This window comes from Lissotriton vulgaris, chromosome 11, assembly GCF_964263255.1.
Source record: "Lissotriton vulgaris chromosome 11, aLisVul1.2, whole genome shotgun sequence".
In the NCBI taxonomy this organism is placed as follows: domain Eukaryota; kingdom Metazoa; phylum Chordata; class Amphibia; order Caudata; family Salamandridae; genus Lissotriton; species Lissotriton vulgaris.
Window position 1 is genome coordinate 967836477 of NC_141699.1, and position 10313 is coordinate 967846789.

Below are 10313 nucleotides of genomic sequence, written 5' to 3' on the forward strand. Positions count from 1 at the left end.
CCGCACGCGAGTCCATTTTTCCCCCACAAGTATTAAATATTTGCTGTTGCACTGTTCCTGCAGAACAAGATGTTCCCACCAACTAACAGGACTTTGTGTACTTTCTGGGTTCCCAACAGTGCTTGCACTGTTTCCTGTTGCATGTTCGCCACTCGTGAAACCTGCCCAACATTTGCCATGCTTACATAATTTGAATGCACTTAATCCATCAAAATAGTGGTTTGCAATGCCGAGTTGGTGCGTGGTGCTCTGATTCTAATCTGCATGTATGAACCATTGCAAAGATTAGTCATATAAATATTGGTTTTATATTCATATTGAGATGAAGCTTTGAAAGTAAATGTGTCTTGTGGACATTGTCAGCACAAGCAGATGATGGACGGAGCGCTGAAACTTTTCAGACACTCACCCCCAGTCACAGATCTGGGTTGAATCTATCATCGTTCCTTAGCTCACTTTGCCTTCTCAGTTCAGACCCAGCTATATACAAATCAGTCTTGGTCCCGTGCCTCATTGGAACAGTCCAGACCGAACTGCCAAGCCAAGTCTTCCCTGAACCAGAAACAAGCATCTTGGGACCGGTTTCGGGGTAACACTCCTCATCAGCCAGGCTAGCTTGAATTCAGTGGAAAGGTGAATCCAACTCGGGGTGATAATGCAAAAAGAACAGTTCCTGGACATAATGCAGAACAATTTCATACATTCACCCCTGTACAGAGATCTGGGCCTAAATACATATATGGGTGGTGTTGTTGACCTGAGTGAGCGAAAGCATTAAAATGATCTGATGTGTGTTTTGTGGCTTATTGATATAAGGTGCAGGAAAACTTGAAGGCTGACCATTTGGCATGTCTGTGGTTTGCTGGAGGCATGTGGGAGGTTCTATCAGATGTATGCTATTGGTCTTGTTTTTTTGTGGTTAAGTAGAGTGACTTAAGTGTTGGATGCATGTGAGAAGCTCTTTCAGATGTATCCTATTGATCATGTTTTCTGTGGTTTAGTAGAGTGACTAACTGTTGGATGCATGTGGGAGGCTCTATCAGATATATCCTATTGCTCATGTTTTCTGTGGTTTAGTAGAGTGACTTTAGTGTTGTCATGTCTGTGGTTTGCTGGATGCATGTGGGATGATCTATCAGATGTATCCTATTGTCTTATGTGGCTTATTAGAGTGACTTATGCAGTAGGAAGTAACCTACCAGATGACTATACGGCTTATATATTTGACGAAGGGCATTTTTCGGATGTAAGTGCAATGCTCTGCTTAATGCGTGTTTGTAGTGTATCATCTTGGATAGTGTTGTGGAGAGTTATTAGATAGCTAATTGTGTAGCTCTTTAGGAGTTCGGATATTCAATAAAGTTCCTGCCTAATATGCAATTTCTCGATGTAACTTGTGCAATGGGAAGGGCGCTATTGGCTATTACGGCATAGGAAGACACCTTATGCAGTTTTATTGAACTTCATTTGTTTTTAAAGTTGTTTGTATGTTTAAGAATATTTTTCATGTTTTAATAGACCATGGTCTTAATTATTTATAATGTATTACTGCTAAAACCCTAGTCTCCATTATAAGTGTGATGGGCTCCAAATTGTGGAGTTCAAAAACTCTGGACTGATAATTCCAGGCCCAGGGACACCGGGTCTCATCCTGCAGGGCATGGCTGCTGCCAGCAGTATTACCTGCTCCTCACTTGCCCCTGCAGCAGTCAGGGGGGAGAAAGCAAAGTTCCCCAGGACAGGCCCCCAAAGACCTTGACACTTGAGCCCCCACACCACACAACCATCCCTACTTGTTCACCTGTTGACACTTTTCACCTCCTCAAAGATGGCAGAACAAGTTAGTGTTTTTTTCTCTGACAACCTGAAGTACTGCCTGATAAAGTACCTGATAACTGTGGGTCTGAGAAAAAAACTAATCATGGTGGGACTTTGCTGCGTAGATCCTGTTTGGTAATTTGAATTCAAGCCCCTCCCCCTCTACCGCCGCACCAAAGTCTGGCCAACTTGTAATGAGGGACTATATGGTGCTTTGGGTGTATCGCAGATGTTCTCTCTACTGAGCACTGCTGAGGTTTTGTGTGCTGATTCTCAGAGGACACCACTATGTTGAAAAAGGATAGCATTGTCTAGGATACATCTATAGGATAATGGGTGCGCATCAGATGCTATGTCTGGTGCACTCTTTTGAGTTTGTCTTTGTAATTCTTTGCGGATGTCACCTTACAGAGGAATGTGATTGGTGGATATATTGTGGACCTCCTCGTTAGCTTTGAAAATTCATGCCCCTCTGACCCGAGGGAAGAACAACCTATCCGCACGGTTGCAACCAAACCCAACAGATCAGCTACTCTCCGTAACAGAGGGGTAGGCAACAGTCACCTAGCGCTAGTTTCAACCTCTGCCCCTAGTAACGACACGCATCCTGACCCTCCTTTATCTGGTCTCCTTATTAACTGCGATTCTGCTGTAAAGCATGCCTCTGATGTCACCAATCTCATCCTGAACCTAAACACAGACTTAGTGATCTTGACTGAATCCTGGCTAAATGAATCCTCATTGCCCTGCCTAGACCTTCTAGTCCCGCCCAACTATCACATCGTACTGCTGGACAGGCAATCAAAAAAAAAAGGGGGAGGCATTGCCTGCATCTACCGCTCCATCCTCCTTGTCACTGAACCTCTGGCCGAACCTACAGACTGCTGCGAATATCTTGCTCTCTCCATCTGCACATCTTTTACCACCCCCCAGGCATGAATGACACTTTCACAGACTACCTCATGGTAATCATCACAGCCAAGGCCTCCCATAACTCCAATTACATTTTCCTTGGCGACTTTAACTTGCACTGGAATGACCCTAAGGATCCGCAGGTCAACGCCATCAGAGACTTCTTGGCCGACCAAGCCCTTACCCAAGCCTGCTCTCTTCCTACTCACTCAAAAGGCGTCATTCTAGAATGGATCATCTCTAAGGAATCTGCGGTCAAACTCATACCCATAGATCCTTGCGATTGGTCTCATCACCAAACTATCACCTTCCTTCTGCCTGGCACTCACAAGACATGGACACCGCAACCTGTTGTCCCCAAAAGATGGATCAGAGACAACAAGAACCTTGACCCCGAGAAATTGGCTGCCCGCTGGGAAACTGACCTCCCCCCATCTCACCACGGTCGACAAACTCACTGAACATTATTCCACAATAATATCCAATATTATCGATGACCTTGCTCTGCTAAAACTAAAAAGAACTCAGATCAAAGACAGCAACCCCTGGTTCAATGGATCCCTCAAAAATGAGAGGAGGTCCCTCCGGCAAACAGAACAGAACTGGAAAAACCACCCATCATCAGCCCATCTTAAACTTCTCCGCCAGGCCAGAAACGCCTACAACAAGAAAATCCTCAACTCTAAAAAAGAATTCTTCAGAACAGAACTGGATAACGCCAAGAATAGACCTTGCAAATTATTCGAGTTGTTCAAACACCAATCCAACTAACTGGCTAAAATGTCCAAATAAACCCCAATATCTCCAATCCCATGTGAGCAATTTGCCTCCTTCTTCTGTGATAAAATCTCTGCCCTAGGAAACGAACTTATGTCTGCTACCTATTCCCAATCTGCACCTGCTCTACCTTCTCACTCCGCGCCGCCCTCCCAGACTTCCCTCAAAAACCAAGCGTTCTGGTCCAACTTTAAAGTCTATGACGGACAATCTGTCTCAAAAATTCTATTCTCTTTAAACCCCAACAATCACTTCAATGACGCTCTCCCTTCAAACTGCTTAGCCGCTGCCTCTCAGACTATCATCCCCTCTTGGACTGCCATTCATTCAAACAAGCTTTATTCGACAATTGTCATAAAAGCATATAATACATATATATTTCATCAAGAGGTAAAAAAAAAAAAAAAGAATTAAAATTACAAGATCAAAAAATTCTTTTGATATATATACAACGTGATTCAAAGGTACTAAAATGCATGTATTGAGTCTAGAAATTTTGAGTTGCCTGAAGAGAAGGTTACCCTGCCACCAGTTTACTTCTAATTGCCCATACCCATCCTAGAAACTTTGCCACAGCTATAAACACAGACGGGTTTGTACAGGTACGAATGATTCTGACAGCGACCATCCCGCTCCTGGAGCCCAATAGTCTACACATTGGACTTAACCAGGTCCGGCGAGGTGCTGCGTACACAGGACATACAAACAATAAGTGGTCAATAGTTTCCGTAGGGGCCAGACATCCAGGGCAGACAACCTTGTCACCACTGGTCCATCTGTTTGTAAACGCTTTGACTGGTACGCTTCCGATTCTAAGTTGAAAATAGAGCTTACGGTCTAGAGGTTTTGTGATGACATCCCAAAAGGCTTCAAAGTTGGCCCCGTCTTTGAAGTCCAGGAAGATGCCAGTCAGGGAAAGTGGAGCAGTGTTCCTATAAGCTTTAGAGACCACTGCCTCCCAGTACAAGCCCTTTAGAACCTTTTTAGGAGGGAACCTGGCATTTACAGGATCTTCCCACAATTCCCTTAGACCTAAATCCATTAATACCCCACCAATTTTGGATAGCCACTTGATCTTATGGAAAGTGTCACTCTTGATTACATCCATTTGCCCATTGGCGAATATTCTCAGTACGGGCGTGAACCATAACCGCCTCCAGTATAAAACAGGACGCAGAGAAGCAATAAGAGCAATTGGACTAATTCTCAAATCATAGAATAGCGGACTCATGGGGGTGCTCTGGGTTAATTTAATGAGATTTCTTAGGAACCGATTTTCAGAAACTGTCAATTTCCTTAGGTTCTCAAACCCCCAAATCTCATTACCATATAAGGTAGAACGGACCACTTTACCATTATATACTGATAGAGCCGGAGCTATTGGTTTAGTAAGGGTCCTAGCAGGCGCGCAACAGCCAATGGGCTCATGGGGCTTCAGCCCCCCGTCGTGTGAGTCAGCCCGGGCAGAGACAGCTTCGTTGGCTGGCGACAATCTAATTGCAGCCGCACCCGAGTACTTAACAGGTCTTTAAAAGACCATCTACTTGTAAATGAGGCTTTTGTTGTGTTTTCACCCCATTTCACAGCCACGCTGTCTATGGTTCAAAGAATTAGCCCCCCCCAAAACACATTTCAGCCCCCCGCCGAAATTTGCCTCTAGTTGCCCGCCTGGGTCCTAGTATGTTCCAGACTCAATGCTCCGGCGAGCTGGCGGTGTTTAAGAGTTGCCAGCTCAACCTGTTGTTTCCAAGAAAGATCATGTTGGATGCAAACATCCAGGTAACTAAAGGCTTGATTATTCAAAACAGATGCACAAAGTTCCCCTAGGGGGTAGTAGTATTAGTATACTTGGGAGTGGACTGCCTTCCTCTCTCCAGGAATGGTTGTATGTGAAAGTCAAGGGCTAGTGTCCCTTGTCGGAATTAGGGAAACCTCACACAACAGGCTGGTTTTACGACCACTATCATATCACCAACCGATTGTTTCGTGTCATCATCGGCTTCCTGCTCCTGTGTCAAGCCGGCGCTGCAATGCCTGACGGGTAGCACTAAGTGCTACACTTTAGTGGAGATCTTTTATTCCTGGCCGATGTTTGAGTGAGTGTGAGGGGCCCAAGTGGTAAATTAGTGAAGTAGTGAGCGTGGAGTGTGGTGAATTTAAAAAAAGTTAGTATAGTCTACTCTGGGCATTTTATTCCTGTAGCTAACTACTTTTTTAAAAATAAGAGGGGTATGGGGAATCAACCAGGCTATGTGTGGGAGACCCGTTCAACCCTCATTAGTGATCAGGTCGACATGTTTCATGCCTTCACGGTAATTCATCAGGACCTAAAGGTGCTCATAAACTTGAAAAAGAGCCCAAGGTGGGCTGCAGAGTTAGGTGAATACAACCTGGGGGGTCAGGATCTGGAACAGGAGGAGTTCCTGTATCGTAGTCCACCCCTCAGTAGCTGTAGAAGGTCACCGCAGACTGCTTGCGTGGGACCTGCGTTATCAACTGGTAATCTCGATGGCGCGAAGAAGTTACCTCTATACCTAGGTCCGCATGACCGGCGCTGCTCGGTCGTGAAGCAGCTGGCTTGAACCTTCTCAAGAGGTAATTTATTCATGGTTACAGTACCCTTGAAGGTTTTTGATTAATTAAAAGACATAAATTTCGATTTTAAAACATTCACTTCCAAACCTCGAGTGGTACAAAAGTTTTCGAAAATTCCTAACGCCTTTTGCAATCCACTCAGGGTTTTTGCAATAAACACACAATCGTCAGGAAACATTAAAATGGGAACTTTTGCTCCTGCCAGAATTGGGGCATCGACGTTAGATTCAATCAATATTTTCGCCACGTCATTGATATACATAGAAAATAACGTTGGCGCAAGAACGCAGCCTTGCCGGACCCCTCTTTCTACAGGGAACTGGGAGGTAACATTTCCTGGACGACCCCATCTGATCTGAGCAAAATTATGCTCGTGAAGTCTTATAATTAATGAAAGAAGGGGACTGGGCATGCCCATGTCATTAGGAACACACCATAGGGTTGGGCGAGGGACAAGATCGAATGCTGCCCTCAGGTCGATAACGGCAGCATATTAGCTACCCCCACTATTTGCACAGTCTCCCAGTACAGCATAGCAAAATGCAGGACTTGATCGACTGTGCTTATGGAGGCACTGAATCCTGCCTGAAGGTGGGATAGAATATTCTGGTCCTGTTCCCACTCCTGAACCTTGTTTAAAATCAGCCTGACAAATTTTTTTTGCATAGTGTCAATCAGGCTGATTGGGCGGTAGTTGCCAGGTAGCGATTTGTCCCCTTTCTTGAAAACAGGTATGATTTCAGCCCCGTTCCAAGATTGGGGTATTGGGGGCTCCTTTGGCTATTACATTTGCTAGCAGCAGTATGTACCTACCCCAGGAGTCTTTATCTTGCAAGAATATATCAGCAGGGACTCCATCTATCCCTGGCACTCTTCCTGGGACCACAAGATCTAGGGCATGATACACATCCCCTAGGTTGAATGCATCATCCGAGAAGGGTGAATGTGGAACCTCCATAGTTAAGTTGACATATTGTGGTTTGAAATAGGCCACCCATTCGTCTTGTGCAACCCAATTTTGTGGCTTGTCAGGATTTCCCTCACTTCCCTATTTGAGGACATTTCAAAATCTCCTTGGGTCTTTTTGGGCACCTGCTACTTTTAATTCTTGCCACCTATGCTCATCCCAGACACGCTTGGATTTAGAAACTGCGTTCTTATATGCCATCCTAGCAAAATGAAAGCTACTGCTCGATTCACTTTTAATGGCCTACCCAGATTTAATCGGGCTTGTCTATACTCCCCAGTGTACCAACGTGGTGGTTGGTAGGTGCGGTTTCCATTTGGCTTGCATGGCCTAACAAATAAGCTTTTTAGATCGCCAAAAAAGGATTTGTGAATCTTAGTACCCTTTTCTAAAGCTAAGACCGAGGCCCCTTTACTGGCTTGCACTCCCAAATTGCACGTTGCTTGTACTAGCTTGCTTGCTATAAAATCTATGTGCTCTTGGCATTCCGAGACCTTGGCCCATCGAACATGGCGCATATCGTTTGAAATGACTATATCAGGGGGAGAGCCTTTTTCCACCCCCCTACCATAGGTGGATACCTTCCAATAGGTCAGGGGCATACATAAAGGGTTGTGATCGCTCTCAGCCCTATCAACAATCGACATATCCTCTAGATATTTCCATAAGCCCAGGCTAATCAGGATATAGTCAATTCTGCTTTCACGGGGGCCACTCCTAAAAGGAGTGGCCCCTAGCTTGTCATGCGAGGTCCTGCCATTGGTTGCTCTCAACCCCTTATTCAAACAGAGTGAGTTTAACTGGATTGATAGTTCGGTCCACCTTTTAACTGGCTCCAGTTCAATCTTGGGTACTCCCCACTCTCTATCTTCCTCATCTGAGATATCCCTATCGCCACCTAACAAGGGCTCAAAGGTCGTATTAAAATCTCCAACTAGGATTATATATGAATGCTGGGAGTAACATTTTATAAATTCCTCCAGCAGGGCTAAAACTTCCGATTTCTTACCCCCAGTACTATGTGCATACAAGTTATAGAATAGGATTTTTATTTCTAAACTTGAGAGTAAGAATCTGTACATCCCTATGATTAGAGGGAAGGGGCTTAATACTAACATCAAGTCCTGGCTAACCCAAATAGATAGACCACCCATTGGGTGTCCTCTTCCTCCCTTTTATGCAGGGACACTATATTTCAGGTACCCAGGAAAGTGCAGCGCTTCTAGTAACCAGGTTTCCTGGAATAAACATATTTCATACTGATTAATGAACGAAGCCCATTCCGGTGCTTCTACCTTAGATTTCAAACCTGCTACATTCCAGGATAAAATTGATCTGGGTTTAGAAGGGTCAAGCGAGGAGCTAGCACTTAGATTTATATTTATATTCATATTTGGCATGATGTTAACAGAATCCACAAGAGACCTCGAAGATGCTGTTAGTGGGGTGGTACCCAGGTTAGTTACTATGTACTGGGGTGAGATTTCTACAACCATACCTTCAGTACAACCTACTTGGGCGGCTTCACTCAATAGTCAGTCATTACAGTCTAAGCCAGAGCTTCCTACTACACTCCCTCTGACTCATTTTTCACGATCGATCAACCATTTCTTTGGGAGAGAAGATCTCATTTGTATCCTAGAGTAGTCAGGGGAACAGCTTCTGACCTCCAGGTGTATTAGGTTTTCTGCCATTTTTATGTTTTTAAAAGTTAATTCAATGCAATCAACTGAGTCCCCTGTGAAAGTGAGCCTCTGGGCACCGATGATGTCATCTCTAATTACAGATCTGCAACCCTTGACGTGCCTAATCCAGTAGATTGCTTTGTTAGTTAGAGATTCGCTGGATTCCTGGTCCTTTCCAGGGCTCAGTTTGGGGATATTAACCAAATACACCGTTGGTAATTTACTCACATGCAAATTAGGCTGTGGGGCACTCGGACTCAACATGGCTTTTCTATTCTCTGGGTGGCTAATAGCATTCTGTTGATTAGTAGATCTGCCGCTAGAGGTAAGACCACCACCCTTTTTCCCTGGTTGATTTTCCCCTACAATTATAGTCGATTGCCTAAGCCCATTACTATAACCGTAGCGGGCTTGTGGTACTCCCCTCACTGTACTATCCGCCTCTCTATATGAGATGCCTGAAAATACAGGAGTGCTTGGTTTACTAGAGGGATGAACACTACGTTCAGCAACCTTAGCTAACCGGGTTCTACTTGTTCCACTACCTTTCGGAATAGCTATACAGGTAGGGCAGGAGCCCAAACCGGTCCTAATGTTGTTCACTGCAACAGTAAGACAGTCAATTTTGACTTGCATGCCCTCAATCAGTTTACTCAGGTATTGTACTACTGAGGTCAGTGGGTTACTATCTACCTCTATTTGTGGGAGGGTACCAAGGGTGCCTGGCAACTGGAATTCACCTTCTCTTCTTGGAACATCTTTCACAGGAACTTCAGTACCAGTATTGAGACCACAATTATCTATTTGCGCCAAAATAGCAAACCTATTATTACAGGGCAAAACTGTTGAATCAGTCAAACGGGAAATCACAAGAGAGGGGTTTCGTACTTGCTCTATGTCAGGATCTATACGTGTTTTTCCCCCATCAATAGACACGGATTTTACACCTCCACCAACATTAGATTTGCTCAAAAACATTTCAGGGATCACCGCTGCACCCAGCTTAGACCTTCTCCCATCAACAACTGCAGTGCTGCCACCACCCTCATGGCCCCTCCCACTTAGGGGAGGATTAGCAGTTAGTAGTTCTTCACATTCCTCGATCAGATCCTCAATGCGATCCATGACACAATTTCCCCCTGCATGTGGTGTTGGTTTCCTGGGGGGCTTAGATTTAATCTTCCTTGGTTTTTTCCCCTCCCTGGACATCACACCCAAACCCTCATTCACATCCTCCGTGTTTTTTCTTTTCCCCATAGTTTTAATGTATATGACCACGGGGACTTACGCCAAGAGAAACACAGTACCTTCAAGAGGCGATGTCAAGGGGGGTGTCCCAGCCCAGCCTTCTCCAGCCCCCGATGGCCACAGACAGTACGCCCTTTGCCCGGGCTTAGCCCGGCACACGCCCGCACGCGTCCCGCACCGCGGGATTCAGTCGGATGTTAAGTAGTCCCCGGTAGTGGAAGGGGAGGGGCCGCCGGTGCTTGCAGCTGCACTGGGTGCTGGGGCTCTGAGTCCTGCCCCGTTAGCGCTGATGCTGGCAATGGTCTTCCCTC